Source organism: Anoplopoma fimbria, chromosome 3, assembly GCF_027596085.1.
Source record: "Anoplopoma fimbria isolate UVic2021 breed Golden Eagle Sablefish chromosome 3, Afim_UVic_2022, whole genome shotgun sequence".
Classification (NCBI taxonomy): domain Eukaryota; kingdom Metazoa; phylum Chordata; class Actinopteri; order Perciformes; family Anoplopomatidae; genus Anoplopoma; species Anoplopoma fimbria.
The window spans coordinates 12,643,585-12,658,238 of record NC_072451.1 but is presented as its reverse complement, the minus strand read 5'-3'; the positions used below and the strand labels follow the sequence as shown (position 1 = coordinate 12,658,238).

Genomic DNA, 14,654 nt, shown 5'->3' with positions numbered 1-14,654 from the left:
CTGGAAGACTGGGATGCACCTTATCTCAACATCACCGGGTGAGCACTCACAATCCCACAGCAACTGAAAATGTATAGTGTAATTCATGTCTTTGCACTTTTGGATGACACTGGAGCAGCTGAAGGAACACAAGAACACCGACTTCACATAGAAGGGACCACAGCTACGACTTACACCCAGTATCAGAGACACACCGCCTTACAATTATAAGGAATTACAATGTCTAATGAAGTTTGAAATGCTAAATTGAACAGCTTAATATGGATGACTGATGTGAACATGAACAAAATCAAAGAAAATACTAAGGGCAATATTTTCCTCTTTCAGATTGAGTGCACCACCTGCAATCTGTGGTTTCACACAGGATGCGTTGGCCGCCCCCCCACGGACCAGGACTATTTTTGTAAAGCTTGTACCACCAATCCATGATGTACTTATTACTGTGACAGTCCATTATGCCTCAGCAGCTGCTGATGTAGTTCCACACTTGTGTCAATGGCCAATAAAGGTTATTCTGAATCCTTACTCATCATGATCTTTCTTCTGTGTAAAAAGTCTAGCTACGATACTAAACATCCATGATTTACCACCGTCCTGGCATCAAGAAAGGTCGTAGTCCAAATCGCGTTAGGTGTCCACGGTTCGACTCCATCAAGGCGTACATATTGCATTTTCGAATGTTCCAGCAAACCGCTCCGATCGTAATGTTACAATAGAAAGGTTGTAACAGGTCACACTGTGCAGGTTACAACCTGATTGGCACCATCCAAACCCAGCAAACCATTCATGCAGGCCACAAAGCCGAAAATCCAAAAGCTCTGCCTCACCAGCGTCTCTCGGCGCAGGCTCCTCGTGGCAGCGGCCTCATGCGCTCCGCATTCATTCCACTCCAAGTGCGCATAATTTAAGGTAAAGACACTAAACAGCGTGTCGCACCCGAACCGTATTCTCAATGGGATAAATATGGCCAGGCTGCTTCGTCAGTAACCGTATGTGCTGCCTAAACCATAACAATAGCTGTGTCCCAATCCAGCGTCTGCAGCCTTCGGCGGAACCAGCCTTCGTGGCCTACGTCGGCCGGGTCCTTTGAATACCGCAAAGGCTGGACCGAGCGGTCCCCGAAATGAGACAGTCTGGTCCACAAATGATTTCCTATTTACGTCACCAGCTTTTCGCGCCCCCACCCTTTTGCCGCTCCCGTCTCCTAGCAACCAGCTGCGGTTGTCATAAAAGAGTATAAAAAAGTTAAAATGGACGAGCTGCTGTAAATAGTGCAGCGGCTCCCGGTAGCGTCAGCTGGTTAGTTAATAGCGTCACGTAAATTAACCGATCATTTTAACACAAGTGTGATCTGATCAGGTCCCTTGTTTTTAGTTTTAACACTTGTATCTGTAAATATTCATGTGAGTTAAAACCCAATAATTATATTTAAATGTGAATTCTCCCGCTGCTGGTCCACTAGTCGCCATGTCGATTAAAAAAAATAAATCAACTTCACCGGCACACAATGCATCTTGGGATATGTTGGGCCGTTAAGGATCCATCAGTTGTATCCTCCGAATCTGGGAAAAGTAGGCTGCATTTGTCGGCCGCATTAGAAGGAGTCGACGAAATGGGACGGCCCCGTCGCGGCCGCTGTGACTTAATCGGTCTACAAATGCACCCTCCGAAGGATGCAGCCGCTGGATTGGGACACAGCTACTGTTTTCATTCACTTGGCGTCCCGCTGTTCAACGGGAGAACTATTACCGTAAATCCTGTAATAGCGGCGGGCCTCAATTAATATACCTGTACTACAATGGGTGTCTGTAAGGCTCATTTGAAGCAGGGATTTAGAGACACACGCCGTCAGGAAATATCTATCCCAAGGGAATAAGTATATACAGCATTTGCCGAGCCGAATTCTCATACTAAAATTTCATGCCCTCACGACGTGTGATGTGGGTTGTGAGGGCATGAAACTGTTTGACTTTATGAGCTGTGCTGATGTTACCTGTAACATCAGCGCAGCTCATAAAGTCAAACAGGATCACGCTGGCCTCATTCAAGCAAGTGCACTGGTCATTGCTGACCTCATCTCAACCGCAAGCATGCTCCGCTGGCAAATTCAGTTTTGATGGTTATATGTGTTAGTCACGTTCTTTTCTGCTGTCATGTCATACCTGGTCACTCCCCCCTGCCTGCTCCTCCACTAGTTGATTAGCGTCACCTGCTCACCCTCCCCACTCACCTGTTCCCCATTCACTCATTAGCTCCATAGTATATCTACCAGCCCTTTTTTTTTTTTTTTTTTTCAGCTATAATGGCGCCGCGCGAGTGGCTGCCTCTTACAGCAGCTCCTGCTTTTTCCTTTAAATTGTGTTTTTTTTTGTTACTTCTGTTACTTTTTTTTTACTTATTTAATTTTGTAAACATTTTGCACTATGGCAGTGAAACTCGTAGACTTTCACGTGGTCTACCTGCAGTTTTCTGCACTTTTCACCTCCGTGCCCGGAGGCTCAGCCCGCAGCCATGGCCCCCTTTGTTTACAGCAGGGGTCAGCTGTTAGCGCTCCGGGACACGGCGCCGCTGCTGCCGGAGGAGAGACCCGAGGTTCCCCGTGAGCTGAGGAGGAGGAGACGGGGATGCCGTGCTGGGGCAGAACGTCGCGCCAGGAGGAGACGTTTTAAACCCGTCCTCCCCTCCATCATCATGGGAAACGTGAGGTCTCTCCCCAACAAGATGGACGAGCTCTCAGCACTGACTCGCCATCAGAAGGAATACCGGGAGTGTAGCGTCATGGTGTTCACGGAGACATGGCTCACGGAGATGACTCCGGACACCAACGCTGCTCTGGACGGGTTCCGCATCATCCGGGCAGACAGGACAGCGGAGAGCGGTAAGAGGAAGGGAGGAGGTCTGGCAGTGTTTGTGAATGATAGATGGTGTAACTCTGGGCACATCACTGTTAAGGAGCAGACCTGTACAGAGGACATTGAGCTGTTGGCCGTTAGCATGAGGCCGGTCTATTTACCGAGGGAATTTTCGCACGTTATCATGATGGCTGCGTATATTCCCCCCTCTGCTAACGCTGAAGCGGCCTGTGACGTCATACACTCGGCGACAAGCAGGCTGCTGACACAACATCCCAATGCCCTCCTCCTCCTCTCTGGTGACTTTAACCATGCCCCTCCGTCCTCCACTCTGCCCACCTTCACCCAGTACATCACCTGCCCCACCAGAGACAACAGAACCCTGGACCTACTGTATGCCAACACCAAGGAGGCATACAGCTCATCTCTCCCTCCCTCCCCTGGGAAGATCTGACCACAACCTGGTGCACCTCCGGCCTGTGTACAAACCTCTTGTGCACAGGCAGCCAGCTGTGACCCGCACAGTCAAAAGATGGTCCGATGAAGCCGAGGAGGCTCTTAAGGACTGTTTCGACTCGACTGTGTGGGAAGTGTTCAGTGATGCCCATGGGGAGGACATCGAGGGTCTCACAGACACGATAACGGAATACATAAACTTTTGTGTGGAGAACACCGTACCCACCAGGACTGTACGGTGTTTTTCCAACAGCAAACCCTGGATCAATCCGGATATAAAGACCCTCCTCAAGGAGAAGAAGAGGGTCTTTAGATCAGGAAACAAGGAGGAGCTGAGGACTGTGCAGAGGGAGCTGAGGAGGAAGATAAGGGAGGGGAAAAATATCTACAGGACGAGGATGGAGGATCAGCTGCAGCAGAACAACATCAGCGGAGTCTGGAAGAGCCTCAAGGCCATGTCTGGCCACAAGGGGCCCAACCAACAACCTGTGGGGGACCAACAGTGGGTGAATGATCTGAACTCATTCTTTAACAGATTTGATCAGCCATCCACCCCTCCCCCCACCCAGACCTCCCTGCCGCTGCAGCCCCCATCGTCTGCACCCCCTGTGGATTACCCCCCTCTTCTTCCTTCTCCTCCACCCCCTTTTCCACAACACTCGGCTCCCCTCCACACTCCTCAAACACTGCACACCTCCAACACCCCACCCCCACTCCAACAACCTACAGCACACAGCCCCCTTCCCCCAACTTGTCCCTCTCAATCAACCAGGTGAGAAAAGAACTGAGGAGAATAAAGGTGAGAAAAGCCACGGGTCCGGACGGGATCAGCTCAAGGCTCCTCAGATCCTGCGCAGACCAGCTGTGCAGGATTGTAGAGCACATCTTCAACTTGAGCTTGAAGCTGGGGAGGGTACCACAGCTATGGAAGACGTCCTGCGTGGTACCAGTCCCAAAGACCCCGGGGCCAAGGACTTCAGCAGCTTCAGGCCGGTGGCTTTAACATCCCACCTGATGAAGACCCTGGAGCGGCTGGTCCTTGTGCACCTCCGCCCCCTGGTGATCTCATCTTTGGACCCTCTTCAGTTCGCCTATCAACCTGGCATCGGGGTGGATGACGCTGTCATCTACCTGCTACAAAGATGCCTTTCTCACCTGGAAAAGGCTGGAAGCACTGTGAGAGTCATGTTCTTCGATTTCTCCAGTGCCTTCAACACCATCCAGCCTTTGCTTCTGAGGGACAAGCTGGAGCAGACCGGGGTGGACCACCACCTCACTGCATGGATACTGGACTACCTCACCAACCGTCCACAGTATGTGAGGATAGGGGAGTGTGAGTCAGATCGGGTGTCCTGCAGCACGGGGGCCCCACAAGGAACCGTTCTGGCTCCATTCCTCTTCTCCATCTACACTTCGGACTTCACATATAACTCTGCTACCTGCCACCTGCAAAAGTTCTCTGACGACTCTGCAATCGTCGGCCTCATCCCCGCCGGCGATGAGAGGGAATACAGAGAACTGAACCAGGACTTCATAGGATGGTGCCGGCGGAACTGCCTCCAGATCAACTCTGGTAAAACCAAAGAGCTGGTGGTGGACTTCCGCCGGGGAAAACACTGTCCTCCGGAACCAGTGAACATCCAGGGACAGGACATTGAGATTGTGCAATCTTATAAGTACCTGGGTGTTCACTTGAACAATAAACTGGACTGGACTAATCATTCAAATGCACTGTATAAAAAGGGTCAGAGCAGACTCTATCTGCTGAGGAGACTGAGGTCCTTTGGAGTGCAGGGAGCACTCCTGAGGACTTTTTCAACTCCGTGGTGGCATCAGCCATCTTTTATGGAGTGGTCTGCTGGAGCAGCAGCATCTCAGCAGCAGACAAGAAGAGACTGAACAAGCTTGTCAGGAAGGCCAGCAGTGTGCTGGGGTGTCCATTGGATACGGTGGAGGTGGTGGGAGACAGGAGGGTGATGGCCAAGCTGTCATCCCTGATGAACAACACCTCCCACCCCATGCAGGACGCCCTGGCAGCTCTGTGCAGCTCCTTCAGCCACCGGCTGCTTCACCCCCGGTGTGTGAAGGAGAGGTACCGCAGGTCCTTCCTTCCTGCTGCTGTCAGGCTGCACAACCAGCTCTGCTCCCAGCAGACCACATGACACATGACAATAAAAACACTGTGCAATAATAGTTAATATAGTTTTTTTTCTGTCTGTAAATATTATATTTCAGTTATTGTGTTTTTCTACTGTTTTTATTGCTTATTTATAATACTTGTTTTTTTATTTTATTTTTATTTTCATTTTTATTTTTATCTTGTCTTTCTTTACTATGTCTCTTGTGTGCACTTTAACTCTATGCTGCTGTAAGCCTGCAAATTTCCCCGCTGCGGGACTAATAAAGGATTATCTTATCTTATCTTATCTTATCTCTTCCACTAGCTGTTTGCCAGATTGCCTTCGTGCCATGTGTCGTAACTTTCCAGCATTTAAATTCTACTGAGTTTTCCTGATCCTGATCAACCTTGTTTTTTGACCCTGCCTGTGAACCTTGGATTCTTCATCAGCCTGACCCCTTTGTTCTTTGTTTGTCTGCCTGGATTTGAAAATCCTTGTATTTTGCCTTCAGTAAAGACTCTTTAATTTTCAACTGCCTCATGAGTCGTGCTCTTGGGTTTCTGTGCCTTTGAACCGTGACAATAACAATCAATTAACATGAGTCAAGAACTCAGCTGACTCTCACGTCCTGTACCATTAAGAACCCTCTACAGGCTCATTTATGTGAAACTTGCTTTTCATCGTAAAAAATGGATAACCTGTAAGGTTCTCATCCGTATCTTAATGTAGCTGTCTCCATCCTATGGCATTTATGTACGTCACTAAAAGTATAGTTTGTTTTGGGACTTTAAACTCAAATACACTGAAGTTGTATTTCATTGTATGGTTTAATTTTCAATCAAGTGAAGGGAAACCTTAATGCAAAGGGCACGTTCATTTTGACATTTTCAGAAGTTATCCACATCAGTGCAGCTCATAAAGTCCATAAACAGGAACTCGCTGGCCTCATTCAAGCAGTGCGCTGGTCATTGCTGACCTCATCTCAACCGCAAGCATGCTCAGTTGGCAAAACGGCTACTCTATTTCATGATGTGACGGTGTATTTCTTTTGACTCAGAAGTTGTGACGATATGTCCATATGTCGGCTTTTGAAGGATTTCACGGTCAGTGGTTCTCAGACTCTGGCCTCCCTCTACTCCAGCTTCATTGTAATCAGCATCGTGTGAGATACCTGACTGCATAAGCTCTCATGTCTGGGGCCGGTAACAGAACACAAATGTCTAATTTTCATGGTTAAATCAGTCGTCATCATTCCTCAACGTGAGCATTCCTCGTCATGATTCTTGCGATAGCTTCAGGCAGTTAGCTGCCACGCAAGTCATTGTTACAACCTCTCGTGGCAGTAAAAGTGCTCGGTTCGTAAATGTGCCTTGCTCAGATTCCATATACATATATGACTTGCAGTGGAGATTTTGCTACACTGCTACTATGCTGCTCACTGTCCACTGGTATTGTTTTCACCTTGCCGGTCACCACTGGAAAGGTCATTAGCCCAGCCCACTTTTCACCACGGCCTGATTTAGCATCTTAGTGGCGCAATTCCATTGCAAGATGGCCTCCTGTTGATGTATTCTACTTACTCATTCATTTGTTATTCATTGCGCTCTTCTAGATACTACCATTCATAGCTATCTCCCAATTCCTCCTATCCCTGGTACTCTGGTAAGTGGGTCACTGTCAAGGCATCATGGTCTAACGTGACCTCATACACTGCATCATGATCTAATGTGTCCTGTCACGTGTTTGATGCTGTTATCTGACCCTATCTTGTCTAGGTCTCACCTTTTTATAAAATGGTTTAATCCCAGCATGTGTGTTTCTAGTTAAATAAAGGTTCTTTACATTTATGCATTTCGACCTATCTTAATCTCAGTCATCAAACCATAGTCCTCCTGACCTCACATGCTGGAAACTTTATTCTGCCATGTGGTATTGCATTCATTGCAGCAGCACCTTTGGGTGATCTGGTTCTGAAACCACATGCGTTGCAACAGCAGCATGGGGATCTGTTAGTGAAATCACATATGTTGCAGCAGCACCATTAGCTTTGGGTGATCTCTTAAGTGGAATTGCATTTGTTGCAGGAGCAGCATTGTGGGGGAATCTCATGTTGGGTCAATATAGAGGTTTGTCCTGACCTGCTCTATACAATTAGTATAGATAAACTGATTGTTCAGGCTCTGCCCATACTTCTTTAAGTTCGCCCTAAATCCCCTGTAAGTCATGTTTAACTGGTGTTGGCTGCTATCATAATTTGCCAATTTTTGCATTGTTAAGAATCTAAATTCTTCCGTAATCATGCCTGCCCACATTCTCGATACATGCATATAACTGGTGGCTCAACAGCTATTTTTCTGCTCACTGTTTCCTTTATCCGTTATTTCCAGTCAAAGATATTCAGCTTATTACTGATCAAGTTTTAGCTAATTCTTCACATCCAGGTTTCTATTACTACGTATTCATCTATTATCAATTAGTTGTATCCATCGTATTCTGATAATAACTACTTATGTCTATTCTGCAATTGTTCCATTTAAATCATATTCTACTTTTTGCCCTTATTAATTGTCCTCCGATATCTGGTGTCGTATCGGGTAAGTGGTATTTCGTAAGTAGCGTCCTATCCATTCTATTTTTTCAAGGGGATCATATTCCCGTATTCTCATAATTCGTCATAGGCTATCAGCTTCATTTTCATTGCTTCTGTAATTGCTCACAAACATTAATTCTTAAAGGTGACGTCATGTACATCTTATATTGACGTGGTGTCAATTGTATTGCTAACTCCCAGGTTACTGCTGACCTCTTTTGGTTAAATCAAGTGATGTACGATTCATTAAAAAGGGCAGGTAATGGAGACTTGCTGCTTAGCCAAATCTTTAAAATGTAATGCCTGTTATTCCAGTACACTAGCCACGTTGTCTAAACTCAAACTGTCGCTATTCAGGTCACTACTGACCAATGTATAGACCCTATACATTGCAAGCAGGGCATGGCTGTCCTCAAGTTGTCGCAGAGCTATACATTGCAAGCAGGGCATGGCTGTCTTCAAGTTACTAGCCGCGTTGTCTAAGCTCAAACTGTTGCTATTCAGGTCCCTACTGCAAGCGGTTATTGCTGGCCGAGCTAAAAATGTAGATCTCGTAGATACTTCGGTCGGTGCTGACCTAGTTATTGCAGCGCTTTTGTTCCTGTCAACTAATTTCGTCATAGGCTATCTGCAACATTTTCACTGCTTCTGTATATGCTCAAAATCATCGTATTCTAATAATAATAATGTACATCGTATATCACAGTTGTGTCAGATTCATCGCACTGTTAATTCTCAGGTCTCAGCTGACCTCTTTTGGTTCAATCCCTTCAATGTCTTATGAGTGACGTATGATTCATAAAAAGGGGCATGTAACATAGACTTGCTGCTGAGCCAAATCTATATAATGTCATGCCGTTATTCCAGTACACTAGCCGCGCTGTCTAAGCTCAAACTTTTGCTATTCAGGTCCCTGCTGACCATTAGCCATTGCTGGCTAAAGCCTATACATTGCAAGCAGGGCATTGCTGTCCTTCAGTTATTGCTGGCTTAGCTCAAAAAAGTAGTTCTCGTAGATGCGCTAGTCAGTGCTGACCTAGTCATTGCAACGCTTGCACCTGTTCCTACTCATTCATGGTAAATTGTTGATACTCCTGCCCTCAAATTTCTGTCATGCTCATTGTTATGCCTCATCTCTTAGCAGCTTATGCCATCTTCATCGATCATATGTGACCCGTTTCATTCCGGTTTGGTTAGTACAAGAACATTCCTTTGGGGGAAATATAAGGCTGTGTTTTATTTATTAGATTTTTTACTTTCGGGGGATTTATCTTGCTGCTGCTCAGGGCCGACATCCCTCGATAACAAATCTCCCCGTAGAGTCCAAGCGCCAAAGACTCTATCAAGACTTTATCATTACATATCATCTGTCAATAATAAACTTATCTTTTCCTCATTTGAATGGTCTCTCCTGATTGAACTAGCTTCTATCCAAAATGGTTGGTCGCGGCGGAACAGCAGCAGCTACGGTGGAGACCTAAAGGGCGTCAATCCGGAGTTCCGGCTCGTTCTCATCGCAGCAAAGCATCAGAATTGATTCCACTTCTTCTGCCGTGAAGATCCATTCTGGCACTGAGGCCAGATATGACAGGCACTGACGAGGTTCCTGAAGCGTCTACTCCATCCGTGGAGGCAGTCAGTGGATTAATCGAGAAAAGGAAGTCTATCAGCAATGTGTGCGGTCTCATATACAGTACTGTGGGGTTTGCTTGTATTCGGATAGTGCGTCCTGATTACGCATTTTCAGTGGGAGAAGGTGTTCTCGTGATCAGAGGAAAGTTCTAACCATAAACTCTGGTAGAGCCTGTGTGAGTTAGAACATCATCCTGTGAAATGGTCTTATATTTGGACATACATGATGCCAAAAGACTAAGGCTCAAGCTACATGTCACAGGAAGTCAGTCTGCTCCATGTAGAAAACATGTGAATACAGAATAAACATTGTTCTTGTATTGCAGGTTATAGCTAGTTAGCCCATACATTAAAAATAGCATAACAATATATTTTATTTTCTGATAAAAATGGTTGAAATGCTTACTGTAGAAAAACAAGATTCATATTGAATTTCAACAATGGTCTGGCCAAGATTCGCTCAAGGGTTTGCACTGAGAGTTGCCAAGTAGAATGAAGACAAAACAAAGTGTGCCTTGTTATTGTTGCTAAAATATGAATAAACAATCTTAGATAATTTAGTACAGATTTCCTTTCAGGGGGGTGGGGGGAGATTGATTGATTTTAAATGGTGCCTTTTAAGGATTTCAAATTTTGGTACAAAATATTTGGTATCTGCTAATATAAAACACAAAAAAACTATACTGGTATTGGTCAGAAGAACAAATCCTACAGTAGGGGAGTGAAAAAATCAACAGCTTTTACAAAAATCTCCCATTCTTATTGTTAAAATCAATAAATCACTCAATATTTGGTTAAGCCCTGATTTTTTTTTTTAAGTTTATCACAAAGATCTTAATATTATGAAGGACTTTTTTTTATCAGTGTGTCTACAGGTCAAAGAATTGGCCTCAGTTCGGCTGCTGGAGCATGCTTACCTCAGATGATCAAGGCAGCAGTTTAATCATTAGGCCTGATGGATGAAGGCCCGAGCTGGGAAGGGGAGGAGGAAGAGAGGGATGAAGGAGGAGCATTACACAGGAAGTATGGTGAGAGATGGAAGGTTAGGGGAATGAAAGAGTGGTTGAGAGAGATTTACAGAAGATGCGATGGAGGGAGAGCGATGGAGAGAAGGATGAACTGAGGGAGACATGCAGGCGGCCGCAGAGGAGGATCCATCTAACAAATTACCTTCTCCTCCATTACAAAGGCTGTCAACCTGGACACCTCTGTCAGCTCTCATACACATTCATGCCTGTCTGTTGAACACACTCACACACAACCACACAGACACCTTACCAACGCAAACTGCTTGTACTTGCTTCACTGCTTTCTCAAATGTGCACACCCTGCACACACACAAACTGTACCTCCAGTTAACAGGTGATAAAGGAGCTTGTCATTGCAGCAATGCCGACTACTGCTGTGGTAACGTCATAGCAGCTCCAGAGTGTGTCAGACAGAAGTGAGTGTAGCTGTCAGCTGCTCATGTTTTATAGCAGGCTGTTGTAAACTGGGCAGTTAAGACTGAACGTGTGGCTGGTTGAGGAAGTGTATAGCTGGTTGAGGAAGAGACGATTGGTTAAGGTTTGGCATTGACCTTGAGAAGTTATGAACAGGATCGCTTATTGATCAGGACATAGGACCTGAACAAATCGGATTATCGATAACTCAGCAAGAATGGATGCCTGGCCAACCCTAATGCTTGAATGATATGCAGGGCGGGTCTTGCAAATAAAAGCAGTGGGATTTATAATAACGCCTGTCTGACGGCAAGATCAAGCACTGAAGATATTCAAAATATAGCGTACTCTTAAACAGATATTGATTTTTAAGTGGGCCTTCCTTATCCAAAAATAAGTTTTGCTGCTGCCCCCATCCACTGCAGTATATAGCTTTGCTCTTGTGTCAAATCGTCATCTACTGTAGGTAATACACTGACCGTGGATAAGAACCTCATCCAACCCCACTTCAAAACTCCTGAACTATCCCTTTATATTCCACTCACTGGCTGGTCAATGGATTAAGACAGTGGTAGTAGCCCTGGGCTACTGCTTGAAATACAATTATAGATGTTGATCCTCTAAATTGTTTGTTTACTACTGAACCCTTGGAGAATTTCTGAGGAGGGCAAATCTTATCTCAAAAAAGCCCCTTAGGCCTTACAAGCAAGAGCACAGAGATAAGTCCATCTATCAACACACAAGGCTTTAATCTCAGTGGAAGGAAAAGCCTCTGATTTCTCTCCTCCTTTATGCTCTGCTATAATCTCTATTTAATGGCTGCTTTAATGATCCCCTCTACTTGAGCATTTACAGAGAAGGCAGTGGACCAGGCTGTGGAGCAATTGCATGACACAATTCAGCTTCACAAAGATTTTGTAGAGCACAGTAATCAGATTGCAAATGCTTTGTTAAATGGATGACCCATGTTCTGGGTCATGCCTACAAAGTACAAAGGAAAAAGTTATAACAATAGAGATAATATGAACAGAAGCCTCAGTGTTAAGATTTTACATAATTGGTGGTGAAACTGTAGTAGGCCCATTGGTACCCCATAAAGCCCAGTGCCCCAGTCCCTACCAAAACCTACATATGCACCTGAGTTCCATGGTGCAGTCTTCTTATTGCATTGAAACTGGTGAATTTGAAAACTGAAATAAAAATACTACAAATGTCATCGTATGACAGTGAGCAGGAGCTGGACATTTCTGTGTGATATGTGTAGTTGTACAATATCAGCAACACAAATGAGAAATAATAAAATACATAAAATATTTGTTCATGCAAGTAATTGGCCTCAAAAGAGGTGAAGTGAAATAGACAGAAACACCAAAAAGCAATACACTGCAAAACTAGTATACTATGTATATTGCTGGAAAACACATTTTTGACTTTGAGCTCTGACAAACAAAAGTGTCAGTTAAATATTAATACATTTAAAAGGTGTGACTGCTCAATCAAGTTATCATGTTAATGCCGGATATTTATGGTCATCAATTTAAAGTAGATTAACACAATTGGAGGTCTTTACAAAAATGCTAGGATTTTGTTGATTTTTTTGACTAGAAATTACATTACATTTTTGGGTGATTCCATCAGAAACTGATCCATTGAACACCTACCCAAAGCTGTAATGCATAAAGTTTATAAATAACACAATCCAATAGGTCTAAATAGTTTCTTTGCAGTCAGACCTGGTCTGAATAGACCCAGAAATATTAAGACCCTACTCAAAATGATTGCTAGAACACCAATCTACCAACAGCATGATGCGCCACCAATTATCTAGGAGTGGATAGCAAGTCTGATCTGATCAACTCAGGTATTAGACATACTGAAACACAGTCCTAAGACCTGAAGCAATTTAACCCACTCAGCTTGATCAGACCGATTATAATTTAGACCTAGCCCAACTCGGGGAACCACATTGGGTGTTATTTACTAGGAACCAGATGCTTCCCTGAAAAACTCTGACCTGGCTATCATGTGAACTATTGTACCTTCTACAAAAACGTTTTAAGATGAGACTGTGCTTACTGATGGTATGGTCTGCTTTTCCATAGATCTGTAAAGGGGTTCCTAAAAGGGCACTTGTACCCTGTATTTAATTAATATCAGTTCAAAGATTGAACATTTATTTCTAAGCAGATTACATAATTCTGTACATCACAACCTCTTTCATCCATCCATCCATCCATTTTCATACGCTTATCCGGGGCCGGGTCGCGGGAGCAGCAAGCTAAGGAGGGTCCTCCAGACGTCCTTCTCCCCAGCAACACTTTCCAGATCCTCCTGGGGGACCCCGAGGCGTTCCCAGGCCAGATGAGATATATAATCCCTCCAGCGTGTTCTGGGTCTACCCCGGGAAAACTCCCTCCGGATGTCTGAGCTCCTCACCCCATCTCTAAGGATGAGCCCAGCCACCCTACGAAGGAAGCTCATTTTGGCCGCTTGTATTCACGATCTCATTCTTTCGGTCACTACCCAAAGCTCATGACCATAGGTAAGGGTTGGAACGTAGATGGACTGGTAAATCGAGAGCTTTGCCTTACGGCTCAGCTCCTTCTTCACCACAACGGTCCGGTACAAAGCCTGCATCACTGCTGATGCTGCACCGAACCGCCTGTCCATCTCCCGTTCCATTTTACCCTCACTGGTGAATAAGATCCCGAGATACTTGAACTCCCTCGCTTGGGGCAGTGACTCCCTCCCAACCCAGAGGGTGCAATCCACCGTTTTCCGGAAGGGAACCATGGCCTCAGACTTGGAGGTACTGACTCTCATCCCGACCGCTTCACACTCGGCTGTGAACCGCCCCAATGTGTGCTGAAGGTCACGTTCTGAAGAACCACATCATCTGCAAAAAGCAGGGATGTGATTCTGAGGTCCCCAAACCGGAAACTCTCCTCCCCCCGGCTGCGCCTTGAAATCCTGTCCATGAAAATCACAAACAGGATTGGTAACAATGGGCAGCCCTGGTGGAGGCCAACACGCACTGGGAACAAGCTCGACTTTGTGCCGAGTATTCGGACACAGCTCCCACTTTGGTCATACAAGAACCGAATGGCTGATAGTAACGAGTCAGGTACCCCATATTCCCGCAGTAGGACTCCCCGAGGGACACAGTCGAAGTCCACAAAACACATGTAGACTGGATGAGCAAACTCCCATGCCCCCTCCAACAGACCTGCAAGGGTAAAGAGCTGGTCCACTGTTCCACGGCCAGGACGGAATCCACATTGCTCCTCCTGAATCTGAGGTTCGACAATCGGACGGAGCCTCCTTTCCAGCACCCTGGAGTAAACTTTCCCGGGGAGGCTGAGCAGTGTGATGCCCCTATAATTGGAGCACACTCTCCGGTCCCCCTTTTTGAAAATGGGAACCACCACCCCGGTCTGCCACTCCACAGTCACTGTACCCGACTTCCACGTGACAGTGAAGAGACGTGTCAACCAAGACAGCCCAACAATGTCCAGAGCCTTTAGCATCTCCGGTCGAATCTCATCCACTCATGGCGCTTTGC

At 45.7% G+C, this 14,654-nt stretch overlaps 1 protein-coding gene across 1 annotated transcript in view; it reads right to left on the bottom strand.

The window, feature by feature from the left end:
- LOC129088805 (inactive N-acetylated-alpha-linked acidic dipeptidase-like protein 2) overlaps nucleotides 1-14,654 on the bottom strand; it is a 422,940-nt gene that overhangs the window by 71,718 nt on the left and 336,568 nt on the right. The window lies entirely within an intron of this gene.